A 19,012-nucleotide genomic window follows, 5' to 3' on the forward strand; every position below is an offset into this window, starting at 1 on the left:
GAGTTTTCTTTTTCTGTTTTGATTTGTAGAGTGTTGGCATTAACTTTTCTTTTTGGAGTATGTGATAGAATTTTGTCTTAAAATCATCTTGCCTTTGGCTTTTTTTGGTTAGAAGGCTTTTAGCTACTTGTTCTATTTCAATAGGTATTATAGGCCCCTCTATATTGCTCATCTGGTACTGATTTAACTTTGGTTTTTGATATATATTAAAAAATATCCATTTTTTACTCTCGTTTGGAGGTTCGCTGCCCAGCTTCCAAATAAATCCACAGAAACTTATTCTTTCCTTTGAATGACCAACCTTAGCTTGGCTTGCTTCTTGACAGCTTTTATTAACTTAAATTATCTCATGTACATTTTGTCTCTGGGCTTTTATCTTTCTGTATTATTTTTTATAACTTTTCTTTCCTTCTTATTACATGTCTGACTGTGTGGCTTGGTAGCTGTCCCTGGAATCCTTCTTGCCTCCTTTTCTCATTCCTTGATCCTCTCCTTCCAGATTTCTCCTTCTATTTATTCTCTGTCTCCCAGCTTTGCCCATCATTTTTCCTGCCTTGTTATTGTTCATTCAGCTTTTTATTAGACCAATCACATGTTTTAGACAGTCAAAATAAACAGCATCATAGAGTTAAACAAATTCAGCATTAAAGAATGCAACACATCTTTGCATCATTAAACAAATGTTCTACAACATAAATAAATGTTAAAACATCTTAAAATAATATTCCATAACACATTTCCTTGAAATTTTTCCAATTGGTAGACTATAGGATTGATGTGGGATTTCCCTCTGTATGTTATGAATATGTTTTATAACCATTGGTTAATAAAGAAGCTGCTTTGGGCCTATGACAGAAGCAGAATATAGCCAGGCAGGAAATTTGAACAGAGATATAGAAAGTAAAGAGTCAGAGAGATGTCATGTAGCTTCTGAAGGAGACAGACAACAGAGAACTGGGAAACCTTACCAGTAAACCACGAGTCTCATGGTAATACATGGATTAATAGAAATGGGTTAATTCAAGATGTAAGAGTTAACTAGTAAGAAACCTAAGCTATTGGCCAAGCAGTGTTCTAATTTATATAATTTCATTGTGAGTATTTTGGGTCATGGTGGCTGGGAAATGAAAGAACAGTCTCTACCTACAAATGGGGCCTACGTGGGCTTATATTGAATATGTTCCTATTTCTGTTTACAATATTTGTACACCTATTCAAAGTTATTTTGTCATATTGTATGCATGCATGTTTCTACTCTGCTTAAAATGTTTTGATATTGATGCAATTTTAGGATATATTTATCATATTGCAGTATACATTTCTACCTCTGATCAAGATACTTATACATTATATACATTTGAGGTCATTGTCATCACTTGCTGCACAGTTGTTTAAGGATTATTTAATATTCTAATACGAAGCTTTATTCTTTAAGCTATATAGGTATTAAGAATCACAGGTAAATAGTCACCCATGTTTGTCATACTTATAGTTAGACAAAACAGGTTCTTTAGATGCATAGAGATTATATTTCACATAGATAGGCAATCTTAAACCACTTCAAAAAACTGTAGAATATGGCATTTAAATAACTTAGGGTTCTGTTGACAATGAGACACTTCTGATCTTGGCAGCACCAATCTACTTCTAGAGGATGATAATCCTCAAAGAGACTCCTTACAGATTTTGTTAGCGTTTGAGAAAGAAACTGTTCCTGCCTGGACTGCTTGATGGTATGCTGTATGAACTGGACATGATGACACACAGAAAAAAAAGACTGTTGAACTTGCCTAAATGTGAAACAGTCCTTCAAGGTTCATGAAAGAACTCCCAGACATTTTGCAGGACACAGAAGAAAGCATCTGATGAACTTTGCCATTAGAAGGCAAAACAGATCTTCAAATTTCCTGCTTCTTGCAAAAGTCTGCCAGATATTATGGGCCTATAGGCTGAAAATGGATGCCCCAACATTACAGAAGAACTTTATGTGACTGTCCAGGCAGTGAGATGTCTCTATCAATTCTAGACTTTTGGAAGTTGCTTACAGTGTACTTTCTGTTTACATAGTTAATATTATATCCTTCTGCAGTCTTTGATGAAGTTGAAGAAAGATGGTTATAGATTTCCATAGTTATAATAAAAGATAAAGTAGATAGATATTATAACTGTAATTCTCACTTGATACTGGTTTTGTTATATGTAATCTTACTATGTTAAACATAAATCCTTCCTTTTTATTTAGAAAAAATGGGAGATGAAGTGGTATTCCCCTCTGTACGCTATGAATCTGTTTTATTACCTTTGGTTATTAAAGAAGTTCTTTCAGCAAATGGCTTAGTAGAGTAAAGTCAGGCAGAAAATCTGAACAGAGATATAGGGAGAAAGTATCAGAGTCAAAGGGACACAATGTACCTGCCAAAAGAGAAAGACACCAGCTGCCAGCCAGAATCTTGCCAGTAGGCCACAGCCTTTTGGCAATACACAGATCACAGATTAATAGAAATGGGTTAATTTAAGATGTAAGAGTTAGTTAGAAATATTCCTAAACTATTGGCTAGACAGTGTTGTAATTAATTTAGTTTTGTGTTATTATATTTGGCCAGGCAGTCCAGAAACAAACGAGTAGTCTCTACCTACACAAGATTTTTTAAAGGTTGTCTTTATGTTTCTCTAGATTTTCACAGTATCTGTTGTTTTCCTTTTTTCATCTAGAACTTTGATAATTTTTATTTTCACTTTGTCTTTTAATTAATTTAGCTCAGGCTTTTCAGTCTTTTTGATTTTTCTCTAAGATTCAAATTTTTGTTTCATTATTTGTAAATCTTTTGTTTTAATTTTATTGATTTCTTTCTTTATTTATTTATTAAAGATTTCTGCCTCCTCCCCGCCACCGTCTCCCATTTCCCTCCCCTTCCCCCAATCAAGTCCCCCTCCCTCATCAACCCGAAGAGCAGTCAGGGTTCCCTGCCCTTTGGGAAGTCCAAGGACCTCCTACCTCCTTCCAGGTCTAGTAAGGTGAGCATCCAAACTGCCTAGGCTCCAACAAAGCCAGTACGTGCAGTGCCATTCAAAACCCAGTGCCATTGTTCTTGACTTCTCAGCAGTCCTCATAATTTGTGATCCTAGAGAAATTAAATAAGAAGGTGAACCCAAAGAAAAACATATAGTCATCCTCCTGGATATTAACCTTCATCAAGCGATGAAGGGAGACAGAAACAGAGACCCACATTGGAGCACCGGACTGAAATCCCAAGGTCCAAATCAGGAACAGAAGGAGAGAGAACACGAGCAAGGAACTCAGGACCATGAGGGGTGCACCCACATACTGAGGCAATGGGGATGATCTTTCGGGAACTCACCAAGGCCAGCTGGACTGGGTCTAAAAAAGCATGGGGTAAAACCGGACTCGCTCAACATAGCGGACAATTTTATTGATTTCATATCTGCATCTGATTATTTCTTACCATTTCCACCTTTTGAGTGTTATATTTCTTTGTGTTTTAGAGCTTTCTTATGTGACATTAAGCTACTATTATAAATTTCTCCATTTTTTGTATAGGCATATAGTAATAGGAACTTCTGCCTTAGAACAAATTACTTTGTGCCCCATAAGATTTTGTATGTTGTGTTTTCATTTTCATTAAATTCTAGAAAGTTTTTGAATTAATTTCTTAATTTGTTTCTTGATTCATTTTTTATTCAATAATGAGTTATTTAGTTTCCAGAAGTTTGTGAACTTTCTTCAGTTTCTAGTTTTTGGTAATCTGTGGTGGTCAGACAGAATGCAGGATATTATTTCAATTTTGTTTATTTGTTGAAACTTGCTTAGGGTTTTAATATATCACAAATTATGGATAAAGATCCATGAGCTGTTGAGAAAAAGGTATATTCTTTTCTATTTGGGTGAAATGTTCTGTATGCCTATTAGGTCCACTTGGTTTATGATGTTATTTAGCTCTAGGATTTCTCTGTTTAATTCTTGTTGCAATTACCTCAATATTGATAAGAATAGAATATTGGAGTCACCCACTATCACTGTGTGAAGCAATATGTGAGTTTAGTTGTTATATTTATTTTATGATTTTAAATGTCTTTGAATTTGTTCCATGGATGTTTATAATTAAAATATCCTCTTGGTGGATTTTTCCTTTGATAACTATATAGTATCCTTCCCTATCTTTTCAGATTAGTTTTGGTTTGGTGCCTATTTTATTAGATATTAAAATGACTGTCCTAGCTTTCTTCTTGAGTCCATTCGCTTAGAACATCTTCTTCCAACCTTTTATCCTGAGATGATATCTATCCTTGATATTAAGATATGTTTCCTAGATGCAGCAGAAGTATGGCTCCTGTCATATGTAACAGCAGGCCACTTGTTCTTCTCAGCTGCCCAGAACTGAAATAATCACACAGAAACTATATTAATTAAATCACTGTTTTGCCCACTATCTCTAGCTTCTTTTTGGCTAACTCTTACATATTAATTTAACCCACCTTCATTAACCTGTGTATTGCCACATGACTGTGACTTACCAGGTAAAGTTACAGCATGTCTGTCTGCAGCAGGGCTACATGGCTTCTCTCTGACTCAGCACTTCTTTCTCCCAGCATTCAGTTTAGTTTGCCCCATGCACGTCTATTCCCTGTGCAGACCCAAAACAGTTTTCTTCATTAGCCAATGGTATTCATAACATACAGAGGGAAATCCCACATCAGTCATAATCCATTCTGTCAGTATGACCTTTTTATTAGGGAAATTAGAGCATTTTAATTGAAGTGTCAATGAGTAGTTTTTGTCAATTTCCATTATTTTGTCATGGTGGTGTATGATTTTTTGATTCTTTTGACTTGCTAGTCTGAGATCATTTATTCCTTGTGTTTTCTATGGTGTGATTATGATGTCTATTCTGATAATGAATTCATCTAAATAATTTTATTTCAGATATTCAATATTTTACTCAAAAAAATCCAGTTGAGTTATTTTTATTCTTAATAAATAGTACTAGTTTCAAAGAACACTATAGAGGGCAGATATGTTGGCTGCTTTAACCATTTGTCTGATAATTGTAACATCTTACAGTTGAGATCTGATTTTTTCTCTTTTATAAATTTATCAAATTATGTTGTTTATATTTCAGTGGGAGCTGTTAAAAATATTGTTATTTGTAATTGTTATCTATATATTTATTTGTGTGATTTTATGTGTCTGCATCATAGGATCTGCAGGAGGAATAACTGTAACATGCGGTCCTGCTTGTTGGGGGTTTCTGTCCCGCCTAGTTCCCCACAGCCGGCAAGCCCCAAAGAAAATCACACATAGGTCTCCATAAATTATAAGCTGATTGGCCCATTAGCTCTAGCCTCTCACTGGCTAAATCTCACATCTTGATTAACCCATTTTTTTGATCTTTGTTAGCCATGTGGCTCAGTACCTTTTCCAGCGGGGCAGGTCACATCCTGCTTCTTCGGTGTCTGGACAGGAGTGGGAGGAATCAACTTCCTCCTTCCCAGAATTTTCCTGTTTTCATTGTATCATTTTGACTTCCTGTCTAGTTTTCCCACCTATACTTCCTGCCTGGCCAATCAGCGTTTATTTAAAACATGATTGACAGATTATAAACGTTACAAATACCATGTGTTTAAAACTACTGAGCGATCTCTCCAGTCCCACTATAGAAGTGATTATTTTACGTTTTGAGATTCTGACGATTATTGAAATATTTTGGGAAAAGATATTTATCATTCAGAAATAAATTTTCCTTATTGGATGTACCCTATGTGATTGTTCCTTGAGGCTATCGTTTTATTGTGGGATTACTATGATATCTGAATAGTTTTGACTATAATACATCCAAAAGCCAAGTCTTCACTCTACTTTCTTGGATTTGTTCCACACGGGGGCACCAAGAGTTTAGTATGGAATCTTTATTAGTTTATGCATAGGATACAGGGATCTAATTTTCCAGTTTTCTCATTTCTCAGATCTTTCCCAGATTATTCAGTTTCAATAGTCCTCTTTTCTGCTTTTCTGGCCAGAGAAAGAGTTCCTTCCACTTCAGCCACCTGCAGTTTTTCAGTTTTATAGTGAATAATTTTTGGCTCTAGGAGAAACAGAGAGGGTAAAATCAAAACAAAAGACACAAACAAAAACTCAAAGAGATTGCTTTGACATTCTTTGCAGAACAGAGGTCCCCTTTTCTTTTTCTGGTTATTTTAACCAGAGACAGTTACTACCAAACAGCAGTGTGATTGAGCAGTGAATCTTGGCCTCAGGAGAGAAAAACAAATCAAAACAAAAAAACACACAGAAAGGAACCCCTACCTCATTCCCAGCCTTTGGCTGAAAGGATACTTTTTACTTTGCTGTAATTTGATGATTTTTTTCCTTTAAAAAATTGGCTGATTTCACTTGCATCATAATTCTTCAACATGGCTGGTCAAACATGTAGGTAAAGGGGAAAAACAAACTTACCACATTTTTGTTGTTGTACATTTTGTACTTCCCCTACAGTCTGTTAGCTATTATTTCCATTTCAAACTTTGTATAATGTTTTCAAATATATTTCCACAGCTTTAATTAGAGCTAATTTTATGTTAGATAACTGTAGGTTTACGTTCTCTCATCTAAACCTAAGGTTTTTCTTGATTTAAAATTGAATCTGTAATCTATATGTAAAACAAGTATAAACTCTCTAATTTCAACTTTGGATCACCTTTCTACTTTTTCCTGCTTTAATAAGATTTCACAGAATGTCAAGAAAGCCACGAGGGTTTGAACCCAGGTGTTCTGATTTCAAATGATTTCCCATATGCACATAGAGAGGAAAATAAATATACCTTAAATCACATTAGAATAAATACAGCAAATGCACAGTATTTAATGAATAATAAAAGAGTACTGTATAAGCATAGAAATTGTACCTGGGAAGAAATATGCATACTGAGTTTCTGGACAAAAGTCATCAATCCAAACTAATTCTAATCCACAAAATGCCATGAAGTTCTGAGTTTCTTATTCAATAATTTAGCAAATAATTCTGTTCTCTTCTAAAGTCACAGTTTCTGGGAAACATGATTTATCTCATCATAAAATTAAATTTTCTTTTCAACTCCATCCTCTCCCCATTTTCTAACCTCTCTTCTTCTACTGACCTAAATTCAGTCCACAGGGAAATATAAGAATCCTTAAGTTTCTTTCCAACTTTCAGAGTACATTTTCTTGGCAGAAAACTAAAACTCTTGTTTATGTGGAAAATCATTTAGCCAAATGAATATCCCTGACCCACTTTACTAAACCATGCTTCTTTTATGATTATGTACTTGAATGACCAATTTCTGTGGGTTAATATCTAGGAATAATCCATGAAAGAGTTCTTTTTTATTTTAACCTGATATTTGGAGTAATCAATCTTAGTAAATTGAAATATTTTAAGAAATGTAGAGATCTAGAAAACTACATAAAATATTATCCTACTGTTTCATGAATTACCACCTAAGTGAATAACTAGGAATCTGGTATTTGAGTTAAGAGCTAGAATCATTTGATTTTAATGTTTGTTTTGAAACTGACTTGGTATTCCAGTACTATTTCATAAGCAGAACATCATTTAAATTACAAGTCATTAATTTATACACTTCAAAAGTAAACGTGCATCTGCAGGAAATGGAACATCTATACATGATTGCCTTCATCGGCTTACAAGCCAAGTGAGTGAATAAACAACTTGTTTTGCCACACAAATTTCTTCTTTCAGAATTATTTTACCAATATTACATTAAAATGTAATAGAGAAATATTATCATCTTATTTCATGAATGTTCTATAAAAATAGGAATAAAACACTTATAAATCAACAACCCTGTATATTTTAAGCTTCCTTACAGTGAGAATGTACATACCAACTAATTTTTTAAGTTAGCATATAAAAGGAAATTGAATTGCAACATTTATACTTAATTCCTCAGTCCCACACTGCCCTTCTCCATCTCTCCTATCCCACAAGTTCTTATTTTAATTTTAATTTTCTTTTATTTAACTTTTAATTAAAATATAACTACAACAATAGATGTTCTCTTCCCTGGGGAAGAACAATTCCTGTTTCCAGCTTTTCTCTGTCATCACAGTTCTTTCTGCGGAGATGAGGTCTTGTGGGCTTTTCCCATTCACACTGACATGTTTACTGGTGTCCTCCTTTGGTGTTTACATTTGGGTGTTCTCAGTACTGAAACTTTATAGGTGTAGCTGCTGATATTACCAAGAAAATCAGTCTCAAAGTAAACTCCCTGATGGCCTAGTTCTTAGACTCTTTCAAACCTCTTCATCAACAATCATTGAGCCTTTAATACCTGAGTGTTTTTAGGCACATCCATTAGGACTGGGCTCCACAAGTCTGCATTTTAATCAGATTTTTTTGGTATTATAATACCTTTCTTTGTTATCTGCCTGTTATAATCTTTCCACCCCTCTTCCAAAATGTTCCTGAGCCTTAGGTGAAGGAATTTTATTGTGATATAGCAATTGAGGATAGAGATTCCCTGATCCACTGATTACTGCATTATGTCAAGTTGTGTAATGGTCTTTTTTTTTTCCTCAAAGTAATTCTTACTTGGTAGTTATCTCTAGGTATAAGGATAAATATTAGGAATTATGCTGATCTACTAAAATGGTGTTAGTCATTTCTCTAAGATCCTTGACCTCATTAGTTCTGGGTGGTTGGCTGTTTTTCCAGTATCAGATATGATTTACCCCCTGGTTAAGCACTGCCCCATTACATAAGGAATATCTAGCTGACATTTGGTGATTTTGATGAAACAGGACAATTCCCACTAGTAAAATGTGAGTTTATAGATGAGGATGCAGACGTTCCATCTTTTATTTTTTAAAATATCTTTTTCTTCACTAAAGAGGAGAGAATATGTGTCAAATATAGATTCTGTAAAAACAATTTTCCTTTTTGGTTATCATAATATATTGCAGTTAATATTTGAACACATAACTTTGAAAAGGAGTCTTTTGTAGCATTTAATTTTAATTAATTTAGGTTCCAGAATAGTTTGGAATTTATGATATGTTGATTTCTACAGAAAATATAGCATTTTACTATATGAGAAATGAATTTAATTGCTCAAGCTTTAGTAGGTTTCTATAGGGACCTGAATAAACAAAATTTGTCTTTGAAACTCAGTTTTTGGTTGTCTTTATACTGCATGAACACAATTTTAAATACCTTGACTGAAAACCCTAGATATATAATACCTATCAAACTACTCTATTGTGAAAAAAATCTCATTTCTCCATCTAAAATTACATACGGTTTCACATAATGTTCTTTCCTTTTTTAATGCAGTGAAGATTTTTTTTCTCCCTCAAAAGAATTTTAATTAGACATTTATCTAAGACAAGATAAGCATAATTTTATGCATCCATTAGTTAATATGCATTTAGAAATCTGTGATTAACAGCTTGAAAGTATGCCAGTTCTCCGTGCTTCAATTAAACGTTCACAAATAAATGTGCAATAGTCATCTTTAATCTCGATAACTTTTCCCTAGAGCTAAATTATTCCCACCTATTGAAACTAAAAATAGATTAGGGTTTTTTGTTGTTGTTGACGATGTTCTTTTTTATTGAAGATGACAATCACTCCCATTCTTTCTTTTTATATAAAGTTCTAGTATAGTTATCTGTATATTTACTAGATTTATACAATGAAACTCTGGTTAATTTTCAACTAATTTCAGTGTATTTCATGTTCTTCAGATGATGGTAACAGAATTGTAAAAGCTATCATAAAATAAAATGTGAAGATGTTTTATTATTAAGACAGGAATTTTTTTATTAGGAATCTTAAGGTTTGTGAAATGAATGCTTGAAACATGTGTCTGTGATTTCTAAGAATTGATGCTTTTTTTCAATACATGTCATTTATTTCTATTTTCAAACTTTATCCTAATATAAATTAAAAATAATATGTTTTCATAATTGCATATGATTTCCTTACAGAATCTTTACATAGGGGTAATCTACTTATTTTCATTGATATTGAATATACTTTATTCTGATATGATAACATATCAAATATATCAATGTGCCATATTCTGGAAGCAATAATACCTTCTATAAATATGGTACTTCAAAATTGTCAAAGTGCTTTTGCATCTATTATTTATTTTTCTTTTCATAATAACAGAGTAGGATAGTTATAACACATATTATTTTCCATAGTTCAAATATGCAAAAATCAAGACTCTATTACTATTTGAAGAGTTCATGACTGAGTTTATGACATTTGATTTTGTTGTCTATCAATAAGTAATACATGAACATTTCCTCATGTGTTCAGTCTTTTGAAAGAAGCAGGAGGGCCTCATTTTTTATTTAATTCCTTATAGTTGCATCACTTGTTATTGAGCATATTAAATATTTCATTGTCAGATTATATTCTATTTTCCATTCAGTTATTTTCATTGCTCTCTAATAAAGTTGAATTCCCTATTTATAAGCATTGTCTGTATACCTAATAATTCTAATGGTTTATTTGGTGTATGATAGCAGCTAGAGTTTATAAATAGCCTCTTAGATGAGTTATTTAATTCTTATCACCTCTTCCTAATTAAAATTATTATATTAAGCATGAATAACCTATGTAAATCATTACTCAGAAAAGAGGTCAGGAACAAAATTATTTTGCTAATATAAACTATAAATGATCATGTGTGGCAAGGCAAATTTTAGCAAGTGTTTTAATTTTAATTTGGAAACTGCTAATTTCACAATATGCTATTGCACTTTGCTTAAAATTAATTTGTCAGTATAAGTTTTCCTTTTCTCTTAAGGAATTGCTCTTAGAGAATATTAGGTCTTATATTACAAAAACGCCTGTCTGAAATTGTGTAGTTCACTGGTGCTCCACCTTTCTAGCACTGCATCCCTTTAATAAAGTTGCTCGTGTTGTGGTGATCCCCTACTACTGTTATAAGTAATAATGTAAATATATGTGTCTTTCAACGATCTTAGAAGACCATTGTGAAAGGGATGTTTGATTTCCAAAGGGGTTGCCACCCATGGGTTGAGAATTACTGGTGTAGTGTTTTAGTGATCTTTGAGGGAAATCATTATTGAAACATGCCTGTGAATAGATGTTGCAAATGATGAGCACTCTATTAATATTATTTCACTTTATGGAGATTTTTGATTCTACCTGATACTCACTCTTAAATTTTCCATGATTTTTATACTCAGTCATGCTCAGTTGAATCATCTAAGCCTACTTAGAATTCAAAGTATTCATGGATTCAGTGTCAAAACTTACTATTGATCACTTAATGTACCATTTGTAAACACAAGTAGACACTTCTACTGAAGAGTATCTTATCCCTTTTCCTTGCCCAGAATCACTAACAAGTGACGGTCTGTTTATAATGTAAAAATAAAAAATGAGTTGGGTTTTATGAAATGTAATACTAATATATCTGAAGCATGAACATTGCCATGTGTCTGATGCTGTCCAGGGCTACATGGAGAGTTCCATGACTAACACACAAACACACACGCAAGACAGAAATTTAAAATTTTTGGATATATTTAACTGCTTCTGTATTCTTTTTGGGAAGGTTCAAGGGGCTAATTTTCTAAACTGAGTTTGCTTTGTTACTATTAGAGTAATTTACTGATAAAGTTCTTTGTCGTTTAGTAACGCTTAATTGTTCTTTTAGAAAAACCATCATTGTTTATGGAGTTTAGTTATATGCTTTTTGTCAGAAAGAGGAAAGAAATAATATAGTACACTATTAATCAATAATCTATACCTCAATGCACATAATTGGACATCTATTTCCATATGTATGGGAAAAGTCTCCATCTGAGCTATAAGGAAAACAAATCAGAACTTGGGTTTTACATAAGGACTTTAAATATTGTTGTGGCTATGAATTCATAATCTCTTTGCAAAGATATTTGGCAAGATCGAGAAAATGTTGAAATTTCTTCATACAGTAATCCCATGTTAGGAAGTTACTATAGTAGAAAAAACTTGCAAATAGATAGAGATGTTCCATGTATTATTGTTCATATTTATAAGGTAAATGAGAATAGTTAATATTTTAGAATTCTATAAATAATTAATGCTACATATCTGTTATATAATTGAGAATAAAATGTTATCATCTATTCATGACAGGGAAATACTGAATGTATAGTATTTAAGATGTTAAGAACATAATATTTGTTAGCAGGAAAATATATGCACTTATGAAAATTTAATCACAAAACAAGAAGCTGATTATTTCGTGGTTTTGTTTTTTGAAATGAAGAGAAAATCATTTGCTTCTGTTTTGTTGATATTTCTATTATTTATAAATTTTAGCATATTTTAAAGTCTGATTAATAGCAACAAGTAATCATTATCAAGTTACTATAAACAGAAAACATTTGGTACAATGTTCTTTATAAGGATAAAATGTTCCAAACTGAGTTATCATAAAAGTGATAGTATTGTCTAAGAATTATGATCTCATCTCTATACATTCTATGCTTCTTCCAGAGTTCTCCTAAGAACATATATTATTTCCTAAGTCATGGTTTGTGTTGGATTGTTGTATGGCAACTTATCATATTAAAAGTCATCTTCAGTCATCTAATATGGCACTTGAACTCCTGTCTCTTAGCTATTTCACAGGATCCTTGTCATCCACTGCTATGAAGATCTCTGATCTCTAATGTGATATTAGGTATTTTACATACAGTATCATTTAGCTTTCATGGGCCCATAATGAATATATTTTCACCATTAATATAAATACAGCAATGCTCAAATAATTGACATACCGCATATAGAATTGAATAGTGTGGTAGAGCTATTGTTTAAAACTCTGAATTTACTTAATTCTATCCTAACATTTTTTTTTCAGATGATCACACATGAGGCAGGACAATAGTGAAAGCACAAGAAAGAGCATGCAAACTCACAATGAGTAAGCAAAATTGGCCAAGACAACCTGTCAGTGGATCAAAGGAATGGTAACAAATGACAGGTGTTCCTAGCCAATCACAACACACCAGTGTTGACTGCCAATTTCAAAAGGACCAATCAGAAACGTTCCTGCGACAACTTAATTTCCCTTGCCCTATAAAAACCCCTGACATTTTTACAATAAAGAACTTCTTCCCTGTAATCTCTTGGAGTCTGTGTTGTTGCCTCCATGCCTTCTCAACCCTGTCCACCAGGAAACAGGGATTGCACCAAGCCTGCAAAAACTACAACTGGCACCCGAAGTGGACGGACCCTTTCCTTTTGATCACCTTTTCTGTCCTACTTACCCTCTTTTGGGAATTTTTCTTTCTTGCTTACTGTTCCAGCTGCCATCCTTGTCCTGACTCTCCACTAGCACATTGAATTCACCCCCTTTTGATGTTTTTGGTGAGTTGACCCCTATTTTCATTTTCTAAGTCCTTGGTCAGTTGGGGCTTTCTTTTCTAACTCTACATTTCTTTGTTTTCCCTTTTGTCTTCCTGGTTAGGAACTCTTCATTGTGACTGGGTTAAAACAGGGCTGACCACCCAGAAGGTAGAACCAATAAAGGAGCCTCTGGCAGGTCCTTTTCAACTGGAGACACTGTGTGAGCATACAGCCGCAGCCTAATAAACCATGGAAGTCCGTCAGTATAAGCAGGACATTCATCCGTGAACACTACTTTCCCTTCTGTTCTTGCCCTCACATGGACTCCCTCGTAGCCTCAGAGCAACTGATAACTTTTGCCGGGGCCACTCTTAGGGATTGTCTGAAGGCTCTCTTACCTTACTGGGAGTCCCAACTGCTCTTCAGAGTGTGGACTGTTGGACTTTCTTTCTTAGTCTCTCTTCTTGACTAATTCAGTTATAAGACCAGCAGTTAAGAGCCACTAGTGTGGTGGCTGGTCTTTTAATTTACAGAGAGGCTTTGGTCATTTTGACTGTGGTTGAATCCCTTTTCCTTTCTGGGATTGGAATGATCTCTTCAGATGGCAGCTCCTTCCACTTGCTTGACCCTGGAACTAAGCGTGGGGAGTGAGATGCAGTTGTCGTCACACACCCCATGTCTTCTGGTCATTTTCTTCTTTGCTGCCCCTCCTCACAGACTCCTTCTGGGATCCATCATGAATGGTGTCCCTTCCCCAGAGGATGGGACCTTCCCTTCCCCACCAGAAGTGCCACTACCGTTCCCCAGCACCATGTTGGCAGAATTGTGTGACTCCAATGCAAGGAGGGCTACTGCCCTGGATCTTGCCCAGCATGTTTTTCACTACCTGAGCTCCCACCGACAATATACAGAGCCTGGAGAAGAAGCTGTCTTTTCTGTCCATTTTACTGAGCTATTCCTATAGCACATCAAAGCTTAGGTGGCCTGGACCTTGGACTCACTCTCCCAAACAGCCTTGGCTCCACTGAGCTCTGGTGTGGAGATTGCACCACCACATGACTTGTCCCTTGACAACTGCAGGGTAGGTGGGACTCTGGCTGTGTTGGGCCCATCTCTATCTTCTGAGAACCTAGCTGGCCTGCTTGCTTCCTCATTCTCTTCCTCCTCTACAATGTCCTCAAAGCTGAAGGTCAAGAAACACTTTTCCTTCTGTTCAGTGGGTCGCTCAATCAGAAGTTCTGTACGAGACACCCTGCAGTTGCAAGGGGTCGTTGACTCTTCCTCCCCAGTTAGGCCTTGGAGACCACATTAGGCCCTCCAATCCTAGATGAAAACAGCAACTCCCACTCTTTGGTCATGCTGGGACAGTTGGTAGGATATTGGCTAGTGATGTCACATCTACTGGGAGAGATGGACTGAGTCATGGAGGGGGAACCTTGAAAGACAGAGCAGGAATGGTACAGAGAAAAGAGTTGCACAGTTTTATAGGGAATGAAGAAGCTGGCCCTGACCCAGCAGGAGTATGTCATAGCGGAGAGGCAGCTGGGCTGACCTCAGAAGGAGGAGGGCAGCCTCAGTGATGGAAGTGTCGCCTACTGCTTCAAAGTGAAGGAGAAGGAGGAAGAGGAAGTCGCTTGGCGTTCTTAGTACCGCCCAAGGCATACCAGCCTCTACTCAGAATTTCCTGTTCTACTGTCACTGATGTCTGCACAGCCCCTGCCATAGAAATGCCAGCTAGAAATAACACCTTTATGGTTAAGGTAGAAGGTTCTTCAGAGTACATTCTGAGACACAACTGATGCACTTCATGTAAAGGTTTGGGTGTCTAACATCCACGAGTGCCTAAGCCTAGTATCCTGCCCTGCTATCAGCCACCACTCCATGACCTTTTGCCTGAACCCTGAGACCTCCTTCCTCACAAGGGTATAACTCAAATAGCCTGGAGTTACCCTGCCTGAATCATTCAGAGAGTCTTCCCAGCCAGGATATGATGCTGGGATCCAGTGAGAGTAACAATTGCCTGCCACAGGGGGCTTATGGGGACCCTTCAGACTGGCTTTCACTGTCCTTCTCTCCTAGTTCTGCCTCTATTGCTGCCTCCCACTTTGACCCAATAGAACTACTTCCGCTGGAATTGCCCCCTTGCATTCCCATTGAGAAGGGGCCCCCAGCAGGGACAGTTCATCACCTCTCAACCTCCTACCCTCCCCTGGATACTCCAGAAGCAGCCACAGGGTCATTCCTACTCCAGGAGGAGTCAGAGGGTGCTGAGAGGGATTAGCCCCTCTCAGTATATCCTTGGTTCCATGGCATTCTCTCTCAACTCAAGGCTACCCAATTAGTGCTGAAAAGAGGAAACAGCTTCCTGATGTCTTCCTGGTACATCAGAGTGAGACAAGATGTGAGACAAAATGTGGTGAATATGTCCTCACTTTCAACTTCCAGGGCAGTACCAAGCACCTGCATTTATCACTCAATGAGGAGGGTCAGTGCCAGGTCCAACATCTGTGGTTCCCGTCCATTTTCAATATGCTTGAGTGTTTCTGAGTGCATCCCATACCTGTGGAGTCTGGAGGCACCAGTGATGTTGTCCTTTTCATCTATGTGCCCTCCCAGTGGCAGCAGGGTCAGGAGCAGGCTGAGTACCACAAAGGGGTGTACAAGGGTGACCGATGCTACCCTGATTCTCATTAGTTTGAGCAAGTACTCAGACAATGGGCCATGCAACTTCAAACTCATGATTGGTACTCTCTGTTGAAAGCCATCCTTGACCTCTCAGTTTTCCTCCAGTGGTGCTTTGCTTATGATGATGTAACAGGAACTCGTCTATACAAATTTGCAATTTAGACTTAATGTCACCTTCGACATGCTTACTGGCCATGAACAATACACTAATCCTGTGTTATAATCCATGACTGACCTGCATGCCTACTTCCAACAAGTGTCCAACCTAGCCTTCAAGGCCCTCAAACTTTGTGTAGGCTATTTCCACAATCTTGTCCAGCAGGCTACAGAACCAATTCTTTAATTTTTGACCTGTGTTACCAATACTGCTAAAAAGAAAAACTACATATCATCTGGCCCTAGCAAGGATATCCTTCTTAAACAGCTAACCTTAGAAGGGTTCAACACTGTCACTCATAATGCCATTGCAATGGTGAGAGATAAAGATATTCATAAGTGGGTCTTATCCTCCTGTGATATTGACGCACATAACAGGCCCATTTCCACCGTTACGGCTTCTGTCAATGGCTTGGTCAATGCCAAACTTGATAAGGGAAATAATTATGCCTCACTAGACTGTATGTGCTGGGGATGTGGACAGTCTGGCCACTTATGGGGATTGTTCTGGAGCTCATCCAAAGACCAAATGCTCTAATTGCCAAGAGGGCTATCATTGGGCCATGAGACTGTAGAAGTTCCCAGCATGATAGACTGAACAATGGCTTCAAACTCCTGATGCAAGTAGGTAAGTGGTGTGCCTTGGTTTGCAAGGGGTAAGGTGAACAGGTTTTCATCCACTAGACAGATCTCTTAGATTTCAGTAACATAGTAGCTATCATTTAAAAACATAAATTGCCCTAAAACTTTTGTTCTCTCTGTTGAGGTTACTTGAACAGCGGTAGAACCAACCTTAATAGATAGTTTAGTGTCTTTTTGAGTTAGATTGAGAGCATTGTGGAACATCTTTAGGTCCTCTTTCAGAGCTAAGGTGGCAGCACGGTGTTTCTGTTACTCATGCACTGTGTGCTCAGCCAGATTCCCAGGACAGTCTATGAAAATAAGCTGTTTGCTGTCCTTCAGGCCACTTAGCAGCTGCTCATGGTACTTGGTACACTCAGTGACCCAGGAGTTACGGTTATAGATATATACTGCAGAGACAATGTTGTAAGCAAAGCCAGGAAAAACAACAAAACACTTAGAGTGAAAGTTTTTTTTAAAGCAATTGCTAGGTCCAGTTTGGGCAAGTTGGATAATCATTTCCTTCAGGACACATGACTTTCTGTCCTCCCCCTTTTAAAATTAAAGATAAAAAATGCAGCACCATCAAAAAATGCCATCTCCCATGAGGCTATAGCCTTTACAGATGCCAATAAAACTAATTTTGTGTTAATAATAATGGGAGTTGATCGTAAGGAAAGACCCCATATCCAAACAAATCCTGGATCAATACAAGTAGGGAACTTGTGGTGATCTTTAAGGTGTTGGAAATGACCCAATCAGAAGCTATGCAACTTAACTTGACATGAGTCAAGCCATTGGATTTGTATACCACATTCTTTGTCCAAGTATGAGGTCATATAAAATCCTTGATATATTCCTCTAAACTTGGTGTATGGTGTCTTATGGAAGGGGTGGTGGTGACTAATATTTCTGCTTAAGTGTTTCCTATAGCTAAGATCCTACCAACAGTGGGTGAACAGGGCAAGACTCCAGGTGTTCATGTCTATGGAGCATGCTAGACCAAAATCTCCAAGGGAGGTGGTCCATGCTTGCTTAACTCAAATACAGGAGGCCATTTAAATCCCTAGTTCTCCCAAAAGTCTCTCCTTGTCTCTGACTTTTTGGGACCTTCTAAGATCCCAACACTTAGAGGACTGGTAGTCAAAGATGGGTACGAGCCTGTCCAGTAGGCTAACCTGAGACAGGCACAGCTCAAAATGCTGGGGTAACAAATGACACACACTACTAGCCAATCACAACACACTGATAGTGAATGCCAGTTTCAAAAGGACCAACCTGAAATGTTTCTGCGGCAACTTAATTTAACTAAGCTCCTAAAAAACACTGACCTTTTTACAATAAAGATCTTCCTGGTTGGAATCTCTCAGAATATATGTTGTTGCCTCCAAATCTTCTCATCCTTTGCACCCTGGGAAACAGGAATCACTCAACAGGGAGCAGAAATAAGCCCACAAAAACTACACACACAGTCTTTTTTATTTAAAATTTATGTTAAATTTACTCCTCTTTAGTCACCTAAACTATGATAGATTGTTAACACAGCTCCATTTTCAAACATGTTTAATCTGCTCTGGCTTATGTAATTGATTCATTATTTCATTCATTCTAAAACTATATAAGATATCCGAGGTATGAAAGGTACTTCTCATAGGAAAACCAAATGCAACATAACTTAATATACAAACTAAGTAAAGCAGATAATAAAAGAATAAATACATGAAACTGTACCAAAGATTTAAACATGAAGATAAATCTATTATAATACTATATTAAAGTCCTTCAACTGAATTATAAAATTCTAAAAATAAGCAAAAGTATTGTCAAAAGAAAATGTGTAATTATATCTTTTAAATTTTGAGGAAAATGCTATATGGATCATCCATGGAGAGAAAATGCCATTTATTCTGCATTTATCTCTAGTTTTCTGTTTTTTAGCACTCCTAATATCACATTTATATATACACCAACAGTATCCAAATTTTAGTATTAAGACACAATTTGATTCACTGGAAAGATATTCAGATTTTGATGTAATTTGTATTTCAAATTATACTTCCATTGTCAAAGTTTTGTTGATTTCCACAAATGTGCCCAAATGGATAGCATATTTTTTGTCTGTAAGTTTAATGTGACACCTGTTGTTACTTGTC

General features: G+C 36.2%; 1 pseudogene; it reads left to right on the top strand.

The window, feature by feature from the left end:
- The first annotated feature begins 14,133 nt into the window (after positions 1–14,133).
- On the top strand, positions 14,134–16,091 carry LOC130868571 (SH2B adapter protein 1-like; annotated as a pseudogene).
- The last annotated feature ends 2,921 nt before the right edge of the window (positions 16,092–19,012 follow it).

This window comes from Chionomys nivalis, chromosome X (assembly GCF_950005125.1).
Source record: "Chionomys nivalis chromosome X, mChiNiv1.1, whole genome shotgun sequence".
NCBI lineage: Eukaryota > Metazoa > Chordata > Mammalia > Rodentia > Cricetidae > Chionomys > Chionomys nivalis.